We start from the raw sequence: 19,207 nt of genomic DNA on the forward strand, positions 1-19,207 counted from the left end.
CAGGCAAGTGTGGCACTCTGCTACGAAGGAAGCAGAATAAGCAAAGAATATCATTGTGCCACCTTGGCCAACTGTAGGAGGAAATGTAGATACCAACTTGCCTTGGCACATGTCCTGAACCCTACATGTGGAAACTGATTTTGAATCATAGTCATACTTGAATACAAGCGATAGTCATTTAAAAAAAAAAGAGCGCTAGAAACTTATTTTTTTAATAAATTAAAGATGAGATTCTCAGGCAATCCTATAACTCCAGGATTTCAGACTTTAAGAAAATCACCAAATATTACAAACCACAAAAGGGCATCTTGAAATAACATTTGTTCTCAGAACTGGGAGTTGTAAGAAATCTGCCCTCATTTTTCAATTGTTTTGGTCTTCTTCCTTCCTTCCAGGGCCAGCTCCAGGCACCAGCAAAACAAGCAGGTGCTTGGGGCAGCACATTTCTAGGGGCGGCATTCTGCTGCCACCCATCATAGGAGCCGACTCCAGGGCATGGGGAAAAAGTGCCCCCGCCACCCCAGCTCGCCTCTGCTTCACCTCCGCCTGCTCCCCTAAATGCGCCGCCGCTCCGCTTCTCCCCTCTCTCTCCCAGGCATGCTGCGCGTGAAAATGTTAACTGAAAATAAACCAGTACTGTGATATCTACCTAAGTCTGTAAACAGCTAGAAATAATTTCTCTGAGAAGTATGAACTTCCCTGCCTACCATTATTCATGGGGAGATCGAAAGCCCCCTTCCCAACTCTAAATGTAAGCATTAATTTCTTCATTGCTTAACAGTGAAAAGGGAAAGGAGTTGGGAGTAAAGTCCTTGGATGGGGGATAAGGGAGCAAACCGGTTTCCTCTGGGAACAAATACAGAAAGAAAGAGAAGAGACAGTGAAGGTATGTCTACACTTTGAGCTGGGGGTATGATTCCTAGCTCAAAACCACATACCTGCACTAGCTATGATCAAGTGTAACTAAAACCAAAGCATAGCTGCAGTGGTGAGAGGGGCTAGCTGCCATGAGTGCATGACTGTCAAAGGTGCTAGATACATATTCGTGGCAGTTAGCCCCGCCCATCATTTGCACTGCCACAGCTACATATTATGTTTAGTGTGCTACCTTGATCAGAGCTAGCATGGGTATGTCTCCTCAAGCTGGGAATCTCACACGCAGCTCAAAGTGCAGACAGACCCAAAACCAGAGATGAGGGAGAGAAAAAGGATGGTAAGGATAATGAGTGACCTAAAGGACAGCAGATTTGCCCACTGAATGATAATGCAATAATGATAAGATATTGATTAAATGATAATAATAACTAAAAGTTTACTTACTATACAAAGGCACTGTTCTATCCTTGATCTCTGTGCAAATCTTCCATTAACCTCAGTGAGAGTTCTGCTATGGATTAAGGGATGTATTCAGTTCTACATTTTTACCTTGAGCCACAGGTTGTAATTAAATGTAATTTGGTCCTCTCTGCGGAATGAGTTTAACACCTCTGACCTAGGGTATTTAGTTTCCAATAGGAAGTTGGCTTGACCTACTTTTCCAGCAAGACAATCTGCTGTGTGCCTGTCCTGAGGTAGGACAGTTAATGCCCTACTTATTGACATTGCTGCCCTACTTTTCCTAGCTAGAGAAAGTAAGGCAGATCCATTTCAAAGGCAGGAAATCATCACCATCACAAATCTCTGCAGATGTCCAGGATGCATGCTGAGAATGTGCAGATTTTTTCTTCCATTTAATCTCAAACTTCACACCACTATGTCATGCCCTTTTGGTCTGTCTCAAAATCACTTATGATCTACAGATGCTTCTAACTGCAAGTGTTCTTTACTTTTTTCATAGTGCTTGGCTTCCAACTGAAGTCATGTGCATTTGGAAATCTCCAGAGATGAAACTCTTAATTATTAGCTTTTGTTCGTAATTTATTACTGGGCCAACTCCTGGATTGTCCAGAGTACCTGAAGCTCCCATTGACACTAGTGAATTTGGCCTATTAATTATTAGTAGTATTTATTAATTATAGATCACCATAGATGTACCTAGCTCTGAATTCTTGGAGAGCTGTGCTGTGCAGAACAGGCAGTATTCTCTGCCACAAAGTGTTTACTGTTATGGGTACAAGCTGAAATAGTACTGGACAAGATAGGACTGTACAGTACAAAAGCAGAGTGGTACACAGGCATTTGTAGATGGCCTGCCTCAACAGCAGGTGACTTGAGTTTTTGAAGGAGGAGAGTGAGAGTGCTTTGCATATGTTAAATGAAAGGCTGTTTCAGGTATAGTAGAAGAAGACAGGATGTAAAGATTGAGTGACTTAGCCATTCTTATTTTTTGGCTCTGGAATTCTGATCACCTTTGTCTTGACTCAGCAATCCATCTCTGTCCAGCAGAGCACTTAAACACATGTTTAAATTCAGGCATGTATTTACAAATAGGATGCACGCACATGCTTAAAGTTAAGAATATGTGACCTCTTATAGGAGCAGTAACAGTAAGTTCCCTTGGAAATCATCTCCATTAATGTGTTTCCATAAGTTTATACTCCTTGTCAAATAATAGAGTATGAGACAAATTCAGCACATGTGTAGGCAAGGATAACTCTATTGGGATTGTGCATGTTTAGGTCAGGCATTAATTTATCCTGTGTTGGATGATTTATCATTACATTACATTTATCAGGCATTAATTTATCATAAGTATCTAGCTTAACATAGACACACACAATGAAACAGCACTTCTCTGCTTTCTCGGCCTGGAATAAAACAGAAAGCTTTTGGTGATTTATTCTCATTTTGATGTACATGGCATTACAGTGAATTCCTAAGCAGTAAGATGTGAACATGATGTAAGTTAAAAATTTTGCTCGGTGCAGTCTGTGCAATACAACTTTGATAAAGTAGCATCTTTCATACAAACTGAATCTGTGAACATTTTACTGAATTAAATATAGAGCCTGATCTGCTCCCACTGAAATCATTGGCAAATTTCCCATTACCTTCAATGGGATCATGAGCAGGCCAATAATTACAAAGCCAACAACTTTAATAAATGAGAGAGCCATACAGGCAAGAGAAAAAGACGTTGTCAGATGAGACTTGAAGATAGATGGAGAGTCAACGAGTAAGGGATATTAATGAAAGTTGTACTTCAGATGGCAAGGGCCAAGTGCATAAATGTGTCTAAAACTACTTTAATCCCAAAACTCTGGATACATTATTTGTATTATAGTAGCATCTACAGTCCCCAACCAAGATTGTGGCCTCTTTGTGCTAGGCATTGTACAAACACAAAGGATTGTGCAGGCTAAGATAAAAGGTCTGTTTTTAAAATCTTAGCTAAAATATTTTACAGTTCTAGTGTAGCCAGGGCAAGCTGCATTTTAACATATTAGCTGCTGGAGATGTACCTCTGAGCACAGAACAGGGAAGCAGCTCTCCCAAGGTCTCACAATAGGTCAGTAGCAGAGTCAAGAGTAGAACACTGGTCTCCTAGCACTGTGCCCTACCCGCTACACCATGATTTTTTACAGTGCATCTGATTATGTACAACATACCTCTGCCAATATACAGTAAATAATGAGGGCTTATTCTATAGTATTTTGCTCATGAATACGTGAAGTATGATGTAGATACAGACATCTGGCACCATGGTATATGTTCTTATGTTGGAACTCATATTGGGCCAAATTCTGAAATCCTGCATTTTCCTATTTAAGTTGTTTCATTGACATCTAATTTTGTCATTGTGAAGGCAGTCTGAAAGACTAAGAACTGTGTTTTTTCCCCATTTCTAATTGCTTATTTAACATTATTGACCCTTCCAATCAATATTTCCATTTCAGAAACACAACTTTATTTTCATGGCATTTACCTGTGCAGCAGAAGTGCATTTTCTTTATAGACTTCATGCATAAATACGCAATAGTTTAGATACATCTGAATGAAGTTAAATCAATGTGACCATGGATTTCAAATATACATAGAGAGAATCTTTGTGACAGATGTAGAGCATCTCTGTAATTATTTATGAACACTATATGTTGACCTGCTTATTGGGATATTTACTCTGTGAATATATTGGAGCAGTTTAATACCGGATTGTAAGGAAAACCAGGCATGAAGGACCCAATGGCTTAAGGTAAGACACGTCCCAACAAACACTGGAGGGTGGTCATGGGATAATGAGAGAGCCATTGCCTTCAATGGGTCTTAGACTAGACTCTCTGTGGAACCTACCAACACCCCAGGTTTAGGAACCGCGGGGCCTGATTCAAACACCCGGCGGCGGTCCAGGTCTTTGGCAGCACTTCAGTGGCAGGGGGTCCTTCACTCTCCCTCCACTGCCGAAATGCTGCCAAAGACCCGGAGCAAGTGAAGGACCCTCCACTGCCGACGTGCCCCTGAAGACCCGGACCGCCGCTGAGTATGTAAAAAAAAATGAAAAAATTAACGTGGTGCCTAAGACACGGGGCCCTCTTAGGCGCATGGCCCGATTCCAACGTCAAACTGGTTTTTGACAAGCAAGGTGAAAAGCCCAGGAACCAAGACAACAAAGAAACTCTGGATGAATAGAAAGTTGCTGTCTACCTTTCCAAGGTAGTTGTTGATGGGTAGCTGCTTAGACTGACATGTCTGTGGAAGTTAAGCCTGCCTGGCCCATCATAAATGGGTGGTATGGCTTTAGGTAAGATAGACATGCATGTAGACTGTTTGTTGTTTTAAAATCCTTTTCTCTAATTGCTTTATTCATACTGTTAAGATTAAACAGTACTTTGGTTTAAGAAATCTATGTGGTCACTGTATTCACCACTGTTCACAGGCTTTCAAAGGGAAGAGAACAGCAAATGTCAAACCCAGTAGGACCTTCTGGTTAAGTGTGGTATATACACAGGATACTGTAGTCATAAACCTCGTCTAAGTGTGGGGGAATTGTGTGATTCTACTCCAGGACACCTGTAGGGGTGCACTCAGAGAAGGGTTCAGAGGTGCAGCTATCCCTGCTACTGTGTAATCTTCTTTACTTCAGCATACAAAAGTACAGCACAGGTATTATTATGGGTTTTACCCCTGTTCATCAGCGCCCAGTGAACACAAACAGGGTCTGCTCAATCATAGTCTGGTCGTGCCAATGGGTTTGTATCAATGTAGCCAAATTTTATTACTTCTCATTTCCAAATTTGCACATCCAAATTCCCAAGGGCTCCAATTGGCGTTTTGAACGTGAAAGTAATACAAGCCTAGCTGCCTTAAGAAAAGGCATCATACAAAATTAATTGGAGCAGATAGATGTGCTGTTGCTGATGTTTATCAGTGCCACTTTCAATTCAAATCAAGTGCTCTAATGTCACAGCAAAATCTTGGAAGCTGAGGCAAGGGCCTCCCATACTGTATGCTGAGTAGAGGGAAATTAATTCAGTTCCCCTAAACGGGTTCATTGTTGGTTCAAAGTCACTACCATCACGTACTGCTCCTGTGCTCACCTCCACAAGGCAAGAGCTGAATGGCAGACATGGATTTGGAACAAGAGCTTTGAGTTTATCACAGCTCTGCTCATGGAAATTTCAAATACAAATGGAAAATGAGAATGTCTTTACATACCAATGTGCACTAAATATTTTGAGTAAGAAGAGGGGAAGTGTGCTACGTATTCAGGGGGATAGACACTGGAGAAATTTTTCTGAAAAATTTCATTGTAAAGCTATCTGTGGCCATACATGTGGTCCTGTTGGTGAGAGTAAGACATACCCATGGACTAGTTTAACTCATGTATTCAGTGTTTTTAAAAATGAGGCTTCATTTTCCATTCATGAACTTACATTCTTTGCTTGGTAAAGTCTGTTCTACTTTTCTTTCTTACTCCTTATGCTTTGTAATTTAGCCAAAATTCCCATCCCCTTATCTCTGTGACTACTAAACAATCCACCTTGGCAATTAATATCCTTTAAATACTTTTCAGGGAAAGATTAAGTTGCATTATTTTTGTAATTGATATACAAATATGAACTTCAGAGAAAGCAGCAAAGAGTCGTGTGGCACCTTGTAGACTAATAGACGTATTGGAGCATGAGCTTTCATGGGTGAATACCCACTTCGTCGGATGCATGTATATATACCTGCCCCTGGAAATTTCCACTACATGCATCCGACGAAGTGGGTATTCACCCACGAAAGCTCATGCTCCAATACATCTGTTAGTCTATAAGGTGCCACAGGACTCTTTGCTGCTTTTACAGATCCAGACTAACACGGCTACCCCTCTGATACTGAACTTCAGAGAAGTGCACTTTATGACTGAGTCAATTGTTTTATGTTATTAAAGTGGGAAAATATTTTACAGCAACATGAAATTAAAGTAGTCGCAAAGCGAATGATAGACAGCCCATGTTTCCTGGTTGATTGCTGTACACATCTGTACTGCAATGTTCTCATTTTGTGATTGACTGTGAAATATAATTCTGTCATGAGATATAATTGTTCCGGAGATGCTGGAGCATGATAAATCAACATTGAGTACACACACTCTGCCATGCTGGAAGTCATGGAGGGTATGCCTGTTTGTCACTGCTATAATAAGCAAGATGCCTAACACATTTGCACATAAGGTTAACTGAACTGGTGCTGAATTACTATTGACAGGGGTATGTAGAGCAAAGAGAAATTACCCAGTATATTAAGAAATTATCTAGGCCAAATTCAACCCTGGTGTAAGCAAACACTATTTCAATTAACTTCAGGGGGAACTTCACCTCCTTACACTAAGGCTGAATTTTGCTCTCTTTTCCTGTGAGAGTACAATGATTTCACTCAAGTAAATACCATTTAAATGTATAAACTGCTTATGAACATAAGACATATGTAGTCCTGATCTACCCCTGTACCTATTGGGTTCTGGGAACTGGGCGGGCCTGCTATCAGATCTGCCCCCAGCCTAAGGGGAGGATCTACAGGACCTCAGACTGATCTACCCCTGTAACAGGGTGATTATCCGCTCCTGCCCACAGGGGTTCAAAGACAGCCCTGGGAGAGGGCTGTGGCAGGGGAAAAGCTACTAAGCTGATTGGGGAAGCAGCCGCAGCTGGGCCACACCCTAATCAGGGCTCACCTGGCCCTGTAAAGGCAGGGAAGCCAGGGCAGATACAGTTTCTCTGTCTGTAGAGAGAGAAGGGCTTGGCTTCAGGGAGCTAGAGACAGGTTATCTGAGTGAAGCAGGGCTGGGGAAAGGCAAAGGGGCTGGGGAGCTCCAACCTGGAAAGCCCCAGGCTGCAGCCTAGCATAAGGCTAATAGGTACTGAGGACTGCAGAGGGCAGCCCTGGGATAGGTAAAGGCAGCTGGTCAAAACCTAATCTTCCCAGTGATGAGTAGGCTGATACTGCAGTCTGTCCCAGGGTGCAGGGGCTAGATGATGACTGGCAGTGGCCTTAAACTGAGGTGAGGTGGGGATAGTGAGTAGGGGTTCCCCTGGGAGGGGGAGACCTAGAACTGTGGGGGTACTGCCAGGGGGGCAGCATCCAGTTAAAGCAGCACCAGGGTCCTGGGAGGAACATGGGGGCCAAGTGGTGGCAGATCACTGGCCTGCAGAGGGCGCTCTGGGCTGGAAATTGAGCTAATTCCCTGAGAGACCAGCAGGAGGCACCGCAGGGGTGAGTCTATGCATTGCTACAACCCCCAGTCCCTGCATACTCTAATTAATTTGCAGATCAGCAAGTTGCATAATGATGCTATTTCAGAACTGAGGCCTGTACACTGTTCTTACGTGGTTATAACTCTGGATAAGGAAATAGGTGGGATAGTCTCATTTTTATTTTTCCATATACAAAGAGAAATCGCATATTTAATTTCAGATAAAAGGGGAAAAATAAAAAAAGAAAAATAAAGTCTCCATACAAAAGGACAGTGTGTTTTGTCACTGTAACAGACTGCAGCTGCTCTGAGGAGAAAATGGCTACTCTATCTATAGACAGAGATAGACATTTAAAAGGGATGGTAGTAAACAAAAAATAAAGGCCTCAGAATTTGGTAACTACATCTACAATATTCTCAAGATTTTGTCACTTCAGTTATTGATCAGCTGCTTTTACATTAAGTAAATGTAAGATGTAGAATGTATGGACTGAAACTCAGGAGTCTTTCCTGCCAAAGAGACAATTTGGCCCCAAATGCCTCTAAACTGTTTACATGCTGGATGCCATTTCATTGCTTTGAGTTGCAAGTAGTTCATCTATGTAATAGTCATAGGTATTATGAAGATCCATTGCTGACAAACTGTAAGAGAAGAAAGAACAGAGAACTTACTCTTGTGACATAGGGCTTGGCTACACTTTCGAGTTACAGCACAATAAAGGAGCGCTGGGCACCCTAGCTCACTATCCGTCTATCAGGACCGGCGCTAGGGGTTTGAGCGCCCTAGGCGCATGGCCATTTCGCCGCCCCACACTCTGGTCCCTTGGCTCCGCAGTCCTGCCTGCAGAGGGTTGGCTGCTCCCGTGGCTCCAGTGGAGCTGCCGCAGTCGTGCCTGCGGGAGGTTCACCGCAGCTGCGCAAGCAGCCGACCGTCCACAGGCACCACTGTGGCCGCTCCACCGGAGCCGCCTGCCGCCCCCTCCAGCAAAATGTCACCCCTAAATAAAACTGGCGCCCTAGGCAATTGCCTAAGCCGCCTAAATGCAAGCACCAGCCCTGCCGTCCATACTGGCAAGGCACATAGAGTGCTCTGATTCCACGGCTACAGCACTGCTGGTACTCGACCTCGGCGAGTAGAATAACATTTGCTGTGCCCATGGTGGAGTGCCACGGTGCCAGTGTGGACAAGGTGTTGCATTACTGTGCTCTGATCAGTCTCTGGAAATGTCCCATAATCCCCTTAAGTCAAGTGGTCACTCTTCTCATTGTTTTGAACTCGCTGTAGGAATGCAGATATGCCGTTTGAAAGCTCTGTTTCTGACAGCCAGCTGCTTATCTGCTCCAAGACAGATAAGTGTGCTCCGAGACAGGTTAGTGTGGAATGCTGTGTGTGAGAGAGAGGGGCATGGGGGAGAGGGGGTCTGCTGCTGTCTGAATTTACAAGATAGCATGCTGACATGCTCTGAGCCCCCCAAAAACCCACTCTTTCCCCCCACATACACACAACACACTCCCGGTCACATTCCATGATCCCCATTTGAAAAACATGTTCCAGTCACTTGCATGCTGGGATAGCAGCCCATAATGCAGCACTCCCAATGCAAGTGTTACAAATGTGGCCACGCCAGTGTGCAAACTGTCAGTGTGGACAGACTGCAGTGCTTTCCCTACTATGCTCTATGAAGGCGGGTTTAACTCACAGCGCTCTACATCTGCAAGTGTAGAAATGCCCCTAGTCTATATCCTAGAGATGAATATGTATCTCCAGGCAAACCACTGTCCAGCCTGCCAATCTCCAGAAAGTAAAGAATGATTTTGTGACTAAAGCTCTGGGCTGGGACTCAGGAGATATAGGTTCACTCTGTCCATGCATCAGTTTCTCATTTTTAAAATGGGCATGATAACACTTCCTTTCTTCCATCTTTGTCTGTCTTGTCTATTTACACTGTAAATTCTTCGGGGAAGAGACTCTCTTACAACCAGCACAATGGAACCTTGATCTCTTTTGGGGCCACTAGGTTCTACTGTAATACAAGGAGTAAATAATACTGATAACAACTGCATACTCTGCTGTGTAACTGTTCAGGGGGTGGTCCTCAGGGTATGCATATAATCAGAGTGCCCTGTACATACTTAGAAACTGACAACATGCTACATAAATTCTTAGAAAGACATAAATAGGGGGTCTTTTACAGAAACATATAATACCATGTCACTGTCCTATATCAGCAGGTCCCACAGCCACAAGAGATAATACATACAACACTTCCTACAAATAGATCATAATGCAAAACTGAACAGAATATTTAATCTTAAATTTATAATTATTTTATGTTACATAATGTTGCCAGTTAAATGACAGAAGTTTTGCTCATGAAGATTGTGTGAGAGAGATGTGGAAGAACAGGTGCCCAAAGTACTAGAGAATATTTGTGGTATGGCACAAATAAACTCACCTGCCAAAGGGTGAGGGGAATATTTACATTAATATTCTATCCTCTTAAAGCTCTTTTCAACAACTCATGCCCACTGTGAAGAAATCTGTACCAGTATTTACAGGCTGAAGTGAATATTTGTCCTAAATATTGGGACAAATCTTGAAGTCTCATTAAAACCAATGGAAGTCTTCCCATTGACTTTAACAAGAGATGGATCAGGCACTTAGGTTTTACTCGGGCAAAATTCCCAATAACTTCAAAGCTCAGCACCTCTTCAGAGCACATCCCTTTTGTGGTTGAGGTTTGTTAATACCACATCTGGGAGACTCAGCCTGGACCTCTCTAGCAGAGCTCTTCAATAGAAAGTTATAAGTGAAAGACTATAAATATTCACTAATTTCTCATCCCACCCTCATTATGCTCCTATTCTCTAGTTTGCATGATCAGTTCTTTGGTAGACTCTTACTCACTATTGATGTTACAAGACCTTCTGGGAATTTCACAAATAAATAATAGCCTGCAAATATTACATAGCAGATTGAGTGCCCCCCTTCATTTTCCATAGCCTACAAGTTCAACAGATACTTTAAGCAGAAATATTTATATATTGCAAATCTGCCTCTGTGCCCCAGACCTTGTTTACAGTGACGTGCCCTGCAATTCACTAATGCAGGCCAAACATAAAAATCAATGTTCTTAAAATAAGTCAGAGCTAATATCAGCCACAGACAATCCTTGTACTGCTATAAATACTCTAAGCCTGTCATCTAATGTATCGCTCATAGTGCTATTCTGGGACATTCAAACACAAGTGGAGTTTGCAGTCTCCTGAATTCAGGGTATCTGGAGTATCATGTTTCCCTGCACTCTAATATGAATCATATATTGCGTAGAACATAGTTCTGAGAACATCCTCACTGCTTGTGATATAAAAGGTTACATGGAAGTCTTTTTCACCCAGTGCAAGCATTTCAAATATTTGTAGGTAAAGAACTGTTGTAAAGATATGTTTTCTCTTACCCTGGTTTCTGTAAATCTGCTTCACACTTGAAAGATGCTTATGAATTATGTTTTCACATTTCATAAAGTGTCAAGACTGGATGACCCCCTTCTCAAGAAAGAAAGAACTGTGTAAAGTAGTGAGTGCTGAAACAATAACTCCCAGGTCCAACAGCTACTGGAGTACTTCTAAGATGCCTGTTCTACTTCTTGATATTTGCTTGCTATATAAATCATGATTGTATGGTGTAAGGCCAGTTCACGGGCCAGGGCACCAAAACAACTCTGAATAGTAGCAGAATTTCAATCCCTTTCTTCACAGATGCATTTATTTTTCAAAACAGAAACAGTCCAATATGCTCCCTATCCCCCCTAAAATCTCTGCTTCACTGCCTCTGCCTACACAGCAGGTGTCTTCCAAGTGTCTGACATTGAGAATCCCCTTCCAAATCCTTACCCCTAAACCTGGGCCTCTTCCAGGTTTCTCCCCTAAATGAGCTGCTTTCTGGCTTTGCTTTGAGGACCAGGTGACCTGATGGCTATCACCCAGGGCCAGCTTTAGGCTGATTCTCCCAATTCCCCCAAATCGGGCCCCGCGCCTCAGAGGGTGCCACACCCTAAAGAAGAGGGCCTAACTTAGGAGCCTTTTTAATTTTTACTCACCAGGCAGTGCTCCAGGTCTTTGGTGGCACTTTGGCAGCAGGTCCTTCACTTGCTCCAGGTCTTCAGCGGTGGGTCCTTCAGTGCTGTGGAAGACCCAGAGCGAAGACCCAGACCACCGCCAGGTGAATCATCCCTGCCGGGGCCTCGTCAAAACTATTTGAATCTGGCCCCGCACTTCCTAAAGCCAGCCCTGCTATCATCTGCCCGCTGGCCTCAAATCCATAACCTGGCAGCTAATCAGGCACAGTGGGGCTAAACCCATCTCCCTAAATGGCCCATACCTCCTCATGACACATGGCTTTTCTGTGACTCACTGATCAGTAAAGAGTTTGGAAGGCAGAAAGAATGAACAGTATTAATTCAGTGGTGAAGATTGCACTATTACGGTACAGTAGTCAAGCATTTGCTTATATCTCCATTTTAATGAGATATGTATTTAAGCAAAATGAAAGGTAAACCTCCACAACTCATCTAGCTCTGGATGATGCTGTCTACAGATTATTGTGCATCTAGTCCAGCATTTCTCAAGTGTGGCCACTGTGGCTGCATGCGTCAACCAGGGGTTTTCTTGCGGCCACAGCCTTCTGGGTGGTGATGAGGAGGGGGATGGGGAGAAAGCAGCAACCCCTCTTCTGGGACTGCCAGGAGAGGTTGGGCCCTACCCCCCTCTGGAACCAGAAACGCTGGAGGAGCAGACAGCCAGTGCGAGTTCCCCATCTTCCTGGGATTGGTTGGGCTCAGGTTTCTGGCTTCAGCCCTGGGGTGGTGGGTGGCAGGCTCTGACCACATGGCAGTGGGCTGCTGCCATGGGCTCTGACCACAGGGCTTTGGGCTCTGTGCTTTGACTGCACAGGCTTGCAGTGGTGGACTCCATCCCCAGGCTCACCACTCACCTCATAACCCCTGTTGCCTCCCTATCCACCTTCCCATCCAAGGTTTAATTTGTCCCCCAGCTTGCCAGGCTGAGTAAGTCTGCTGTGAAAAGTGATATAGACGCCCCCCGGGTTACGCAAACCTGGCTTACACAAATCCACACTTACGGAAAAAGTTCCATAAGCTAGAAATAGGAAAGGGTTTTCGTTTTGGTTTTTTTGCATAATGGTCTGGTATACATTTCCAACTTATGCAAAATTCGAGTTACGCGAGGCATTCTGCAACAGAATGCTTGTGTAAGTCAGGGAGTGTCTGTATTTGTACATTTGTTAATATCACTTGTGTCTGCCTCTCACCTAGCTAACAAGTCTGCTGTTGTGAAAAGTGATGTTAACAAACATTCAAATATCACTTTTTACAGAAATAGACTTACTAGCTAGCAAGTCTAAAAAAATGCAACCAAAAAAGCAAAAGAAACAATAAAAAAATACAAGAATGTGCAAAGCACCTTATTTGTGTTTCTATTCTGTTTAAGTCCAGTAAACAATAGACATCTTTGTTAGTTTTATTATTGAGTCTGCAAAAAAAACCCTACATAAATATGCACATGTACATGTCCAAATCATAGTTATTTTTTTCCTAAAGTTAATTGTTTTAGGAAAAATTATCTGAACAGCCACCAGCAAGAGTTGGCTTTCTGAGGCCACCAAAAAAATTGTTGTGAGAACCCCTCTAGTTAAGTGACAATGTTCTATATATTTTTTTTAACATACTCAGTTTAAGGCTTGTGAAGACAGCCCTGGAGAATCAATTTTTCTCTCTCTCTGGCCTAGCCTGAGTAGCCAGGCTGTGTTCTTGACAGATGCCACTCAGTGGTTTAGGATGGGTGAAGATTCCTTCCTCTTGTGAATCCCCATGGAAATTCACTTCACATAGCCCATATACTAGGGATGTGCATGGGTTCAAGGATGGGGTCCAATGAGCCTTCATGCTGAAGTGAAGGGACCATGTTTTGGGATGAGAGGAGAGGTCAATCCCTATACCCATTCAGTCCTTACTCCCCGCTGAGACTGACAACACGCATTCCAAATGTTGCAATGATTTCTGTGGTGCAGGGACCTGTCCAGTAGGGGATGAGTGGAAATCCACCAAATTCATTTCACCTGGGCCACCAAGAAGCCACTGGTAACAGCTTTCATTCACTACCAACCAGGGCTGGATTTGAACTAACGAACAACACATGAAAGGTTCTGCATCCAGTTACCAATTCCTAGCCTGAAAGCTGTAGTACCCCACTAAGATGCTTTTCATGTATTACATTCTGCTGGCTTTATTCCAGGATAGAAATGCTTGTGGACTCATTTTAAACCAATTTAATAAATTCCAGTGATGTATTTAATGATGTAAGCTTCCACAAACTGCCCACATTACGTCTTTGCTACGCTGACATGCTTCACACTCCAGTGGGAGACATTTATGAACTGTTGACACACAAAGATACTTAGCATTCACTGAAATGTGAGCTCAGGATCTAAATATATCACAAATTTTTATAGTCCAATGCTTGGAACGCTCACTGCACAGGAACTGAGAGAGGAAACAGTTAGAATGGCAACAATACGTTGGCATGGGAACATTACACCAATGATGCCCCCTCTAGAAAATGATACATAGTGTCAAGTTCCAGGCACAGTGTGAAAGAGATCTGAAACCTTCAGAAAGAGAGAGAGGGTAATCTTCAAAATGACAAGTGCACGTCTATAAAATGCTGTTATTTTCCAAATAAAACATTTGGCTTTTCCTTTTTAAAGAATCCTGCCCTCTCCTAGCATTTTCAACTGTGGGTATCTGAAGTTATGACAATAAATCCAAACTTAGCCACCTAAATAAAAGAGCCTGATATTCAGAGACGCAGAGACCAGTGATTTCAATGGCAGTTGTGGGTGGTCAAAACCTATGAAAATCAAGCTACTTTAATTTAGATTGTATGTTTTTTGTGGCAGGGACTATCATTTTCAATACATTTGTACAGTGCCTAGGATAATGAAGTGCCAACCTAGTTGTGGTGCCACTGCAGTATAAATATTAAATAATAGTAATAATTTAGGTACCTAATTTTAAGCATTAGGATGACCAGATGTCCTCATTTTATAGGGACAGTCCCAATTTTTGGGTCTTTTTTCTTATATAGGCTCCTATTATCCCCCCACCCTCATCCCAATTTTTCACATTTGCTGTCTGGTCACCCTATGGCATCCACGTTTTAAATTACTGCTGGTAATTTGTCAGCTTCCTTTCCATGTTAACATAGCCATGTAACCATGTGGGCTGTTTACAAGGTGTGTTCTGTAGCAATCTGATGTTACACAGGCTTGGAATTTTAGCACATGGGTCCGTTTCTGCTCTCAGAGCTTCTCTAGATGATAATTTAATGCATGGCAAGCTGGGGTGCTAATCTACCACACTCCAGCCCGCTGTGCACGAAGTGACAGTGTGGACTCTGTTGTCATGCACTACAGCAATACATCAAAGTGCACTACAGGATTTTTAATATGTAGGAGCATGATTTACATGGCCACTTCCTGCATGGCAGGCCAGAGTGATGTAGATTTACACCTGGTTTGCTCTGCACCAAATCAATGAATAGACATGTCCTCAGTTACATCAGTGTAAATCCTGAGTATCTGCGTTAATGTCACTAGAGCTACTCTGGATTTACTTCCATGTAATTGGGATCACAATCTGGTTTACATACTATTCTGTGGGTTTTGCCAGATCTTCTATTACTTGTTGAATGATCAAGTGTGAAATTTTCAGTAATTTATTATGAAATTTCTAAAAGGGGATGCCTTGGTCCCAGGTAAACAGTGTGTCATAATATATTTAGCAAAATATTATGCAACTCACAATAAAATATACAGAAGAATGGATGGGAGACTATATTACTTGCCTGGGAAGTTATGAAATAGAGAACAAATAGTTGTGTGTTTTTTGTTTGTTTGTTTTTTTATGGGGGAGGAAAGGGTGCTGGGGTTTAAAGACCTCACACAGAGACTGAGGGAGTAAAGAAGCAGTACTGGGCCAAGAGCCCAAACCCACCTCCCCTTGAACATTGGGGAAGTCAAGATCCAAATCCAGATTTTATGGTTGACCCTCTCTATGTAATGGTCCTGAACTAAAGTTCCAGATCTGAAATGTTTTCAGGGCTCTGACCTAGGTTTTGACTCTACTGTTGGATTTGTTTCTATAGGTAATTTGGTTATTGGCTGGAAAAACAGGGTAATCTGATGCACAGACAAAAAGAATCAAGTCACCTTTACATGGTTAGGTAACTCAAAAGTGGGAAAGATATTAATCAGAGAAAGAAAATGGTGGAATTGCTGACCCTGGACAGTTTCTGTCAGAAAATATTGATGAAAGGAAATAAAAATGTTTTGCCTAAATGTATCAATTTCATGAAAACTTTCCATGAAAAGTTACTGAAACATTTTGATAAGGCTGAAGCACTTTATTTCAACATTATTGTTTTGATAATATAATATAGTTATCACAAGGTGAAAGGAAAAGCACCTGTGACCAATTGTCTGCTGTCCAATGGAATTAAAAGGAAGTTACCTGGGCTTTAAAAGGCAGGGAAGGGTGGACTGGCAGGCAGGTTGGAGTGTCCTGGGAAAAGGCAGTCAGAAGAGGAAGGGAAGTGCTGCTGGAGACAGAAAAATCAGCTTGGGAGTGGCTTAAGCTCATGGGAAAGCTTCTGAGAGACTGGAAACTGGAAAGTAGTTGTGGAAACCTTCAGAAATGAGCAACCTGAGATTCCAGAGAACATAGTCCCATGGAGAGGGGCCTGGTAATCACATGATTCTAAGAGGGAGAGTAAGGAACAGTTTGGGAGGGCTGAAATCCTGTGTTTAGCAATGAACAGTTGAAGCCAGACCTCAGACAAGAAAGGCTATGTTTGAAGCTATAAAATGAACCTTGGAAAGAAGGGTTTGTGCCTGGAAAGAATCTGGAATGAAAGAGATTCTGTGAAGCTATTGTATGCTAATAAACTAATCCCCAAGGAGAGGTGTTATGTGACTCGGGCCTCTGTGGACTTATTGAGAAGCTCCTGGGTGAAGGGGAACTGAGGCTAAGGGGCTGCAGAACCATCTGAGGCAGAAGGAAGTGCTGTGGGACAGGTGTGCTTGTTTACAAACATCAAACCAATAAAATTAAAACAACGTGTTTCAACTTTATTAAAATAAAATGTTTTAATAGAGTTGTTTTTGATATTCCCAAACCTTTTTTCCACAAAATTTTAACTTTTCATTCCATTTGGGACAGAAGAAAATTCAAAATGTCAGTGTATTTAACGTGGAATGGAAATTTGAAGTTTTGAACAGCTCTAATCTCTGATGTGTTTGTATGATGAAAAACCTGGATAAGGGAAGGCTGTTCCACCACCAAAGAGAGGAAAAAGTCTTATTTACCTACAACAACCAAAGACGGATGACTGGCTAGTCAACAATCCTTCCAGACAGGGGTGAGACTCAGATACATGCATGATGTGCTCTTCTGTTATGCAAGTTCTATACAGCTCTGACTGAAATCAGAATCTGGTAAGGAATTTAATGTATTAGCTTTGTAAACTCCAACAAAATTACTCAAACTTGTGACCTAAAAGACCCGTGTATTCACATCCTACACAATATCATAGAATCATAGAACTGGAAGGAACCTTGAGAGTTATCTAGTCCAGTCCCCTTCACTTGTGGCAGGACTAAGTATTATCTAGACCAGTTGTGGGCAACTTGTGGCCCGTCAGGGTAATCCACTGGTGGGCTGTGCGCGAGACAGTTTGTTTACATTGACTGTCCACCGACATGGTCGCCTGGAGCTCCCAGTGGCCATAGTTCGCCGTTCCCTTGTTATCCTGTTAAATTGTCATAATAATCTTTGTACAAAATATGCCTTATGAGGTATCATGCTGATCAATATCATCATGAAATGTATATAACAACAGTATAAATAAAGTATGATGTTAGCACATATTCAAAACTCTGCTCTGTCTTGGCAAAAGTTGTTAAACAGGCCTATCCTCAAAAAGGAATGTGTGTTTACCTTGGTTTACATTTATCACTAGTAAACAGGGTCCTCAGAAAAGCAGGGGGAGGAGATAGCAGGAAACAGAACAATTAGAATTTCAGCAAACACAAAGTGGGAAAGAAAAAACTTTGTGCTTCCTTCACTACCAGACTCCATGTTATCTTCTTTACTGATTGAATAAACTTTACTTTGAAGGGTAACCCTCAGAAGAATCTTCTTCAGAGGTTCACTAGACTATAAAAGAAAGGGGCAGAGAATTGCAACTTATCTCTCTTTCACCTAAGAAGACAAAGGTACCAGCACCTTTGGGCTTCTGGGAGAGATCCTGACCAAGGAAAGGGTCATTCACCACCTTGCTAGAAGACTGGGGGTGAGAAAGGCCATCGTAAACAAAGCCTTGAACAAAAACTTACTAGATCAAGTTTTAGACTTTAGATGTGTGTTTTTACATTTACTTGCTTGTGATCATTTCTAACTTTATCTCTTATACCTGAATTAACTTAAAATCTTATCTTCTTTCATCTATAAACTTGTTTTATTTTTTATTCTAAACCAATCCAGTGCTGTGTGTAAACTGAACTGTTTGGTAACTCCAGTTAAAGTAGCAACTGGCGAGTATTGACTCCTTACAGGAGCAACAGATTTGAACTGTCCAGAAGAGGCCTGACACCAAGGTGTGAAAGAAACATATATTCTCCCCTTCCCCCGCAATCCACAACTACCAAAAGCTCCATTGTCGTGTTTAGTGCTTCAGGCTTATAACTTCTTTGTTGTGTGAGACTCCTCTCTTTTTCCCTCCTTTTCTCCCTGTATTATTATCATCTATTGTCTGTTTGGTGACTTTAAGAAAACAAATTTGATAGGTCTCAGCTCAAATCTAGGGGCAGGCATCCCTGTCACTAAAGCCACCACCACACGTGGAACTAGTAAAGGGCAGTCTTGACAAAGGAGAGATTGTCTATGTCTATGGAGACTTAACCACCCTTTCACCCTTAGATTTGGTCCACCACAGGCTGTGATGGGAAACGTGTACTGCTGCTGCCCATGCTGTTCTAGTTCTGTGATAAACAGAAGACTCTAGTTTCAGGGCCATTAATCTGATATCTTGCTTTCATGAGAAATAAATTTGCAGAAAAAATATGAGCGGGGCAGTTCAGGGAGGGAAGAATGCTAAAGCTTAGACTGGGACTCACAGCAGGAATATTTGCCTATTCCTTCTGATGAACTGCCATAGAGCAGCTCAATGTTAATGTGATTGGCAGCTAAAGATACTTTTTCAAGGCTTTCCCCCCACTTTGCGCCCAGTCTCACCTTTCCACACAAAGGGTGCAGCATTTTGGAAAGCAGTTTTCCTGCCAGGTCCGCTTAGAAGTACGTTAATGATACTGCAGCTTTAAATAGCAACCTAGCATGCTAAGGCAGGATTGATGTGCACAGCTAGTTCATTGAGTAGAAGCAACTCCCTTGAGCCATCTTCTTCCCTTCAAATGGCCTGAGTGCTGTATAAGGACGCATCACATTTAGTCTGGGGTTT

Source organism: Chelonoidis abingdonii, chromosome 7 (assembly GCF_003597395.2).
Source record: "Chelonoidis abingdonii isolate Lonesome George chromosome 7, CheloAbing_2.0, whole genome shotgun sequence".
NCBI classification, from domain to species: domain Eukaryota; kingdom Metazoa; phylum Chordata; order Testudines; family Testudinidae; genus Chelonoidis; species Chelonoidis abingdonii.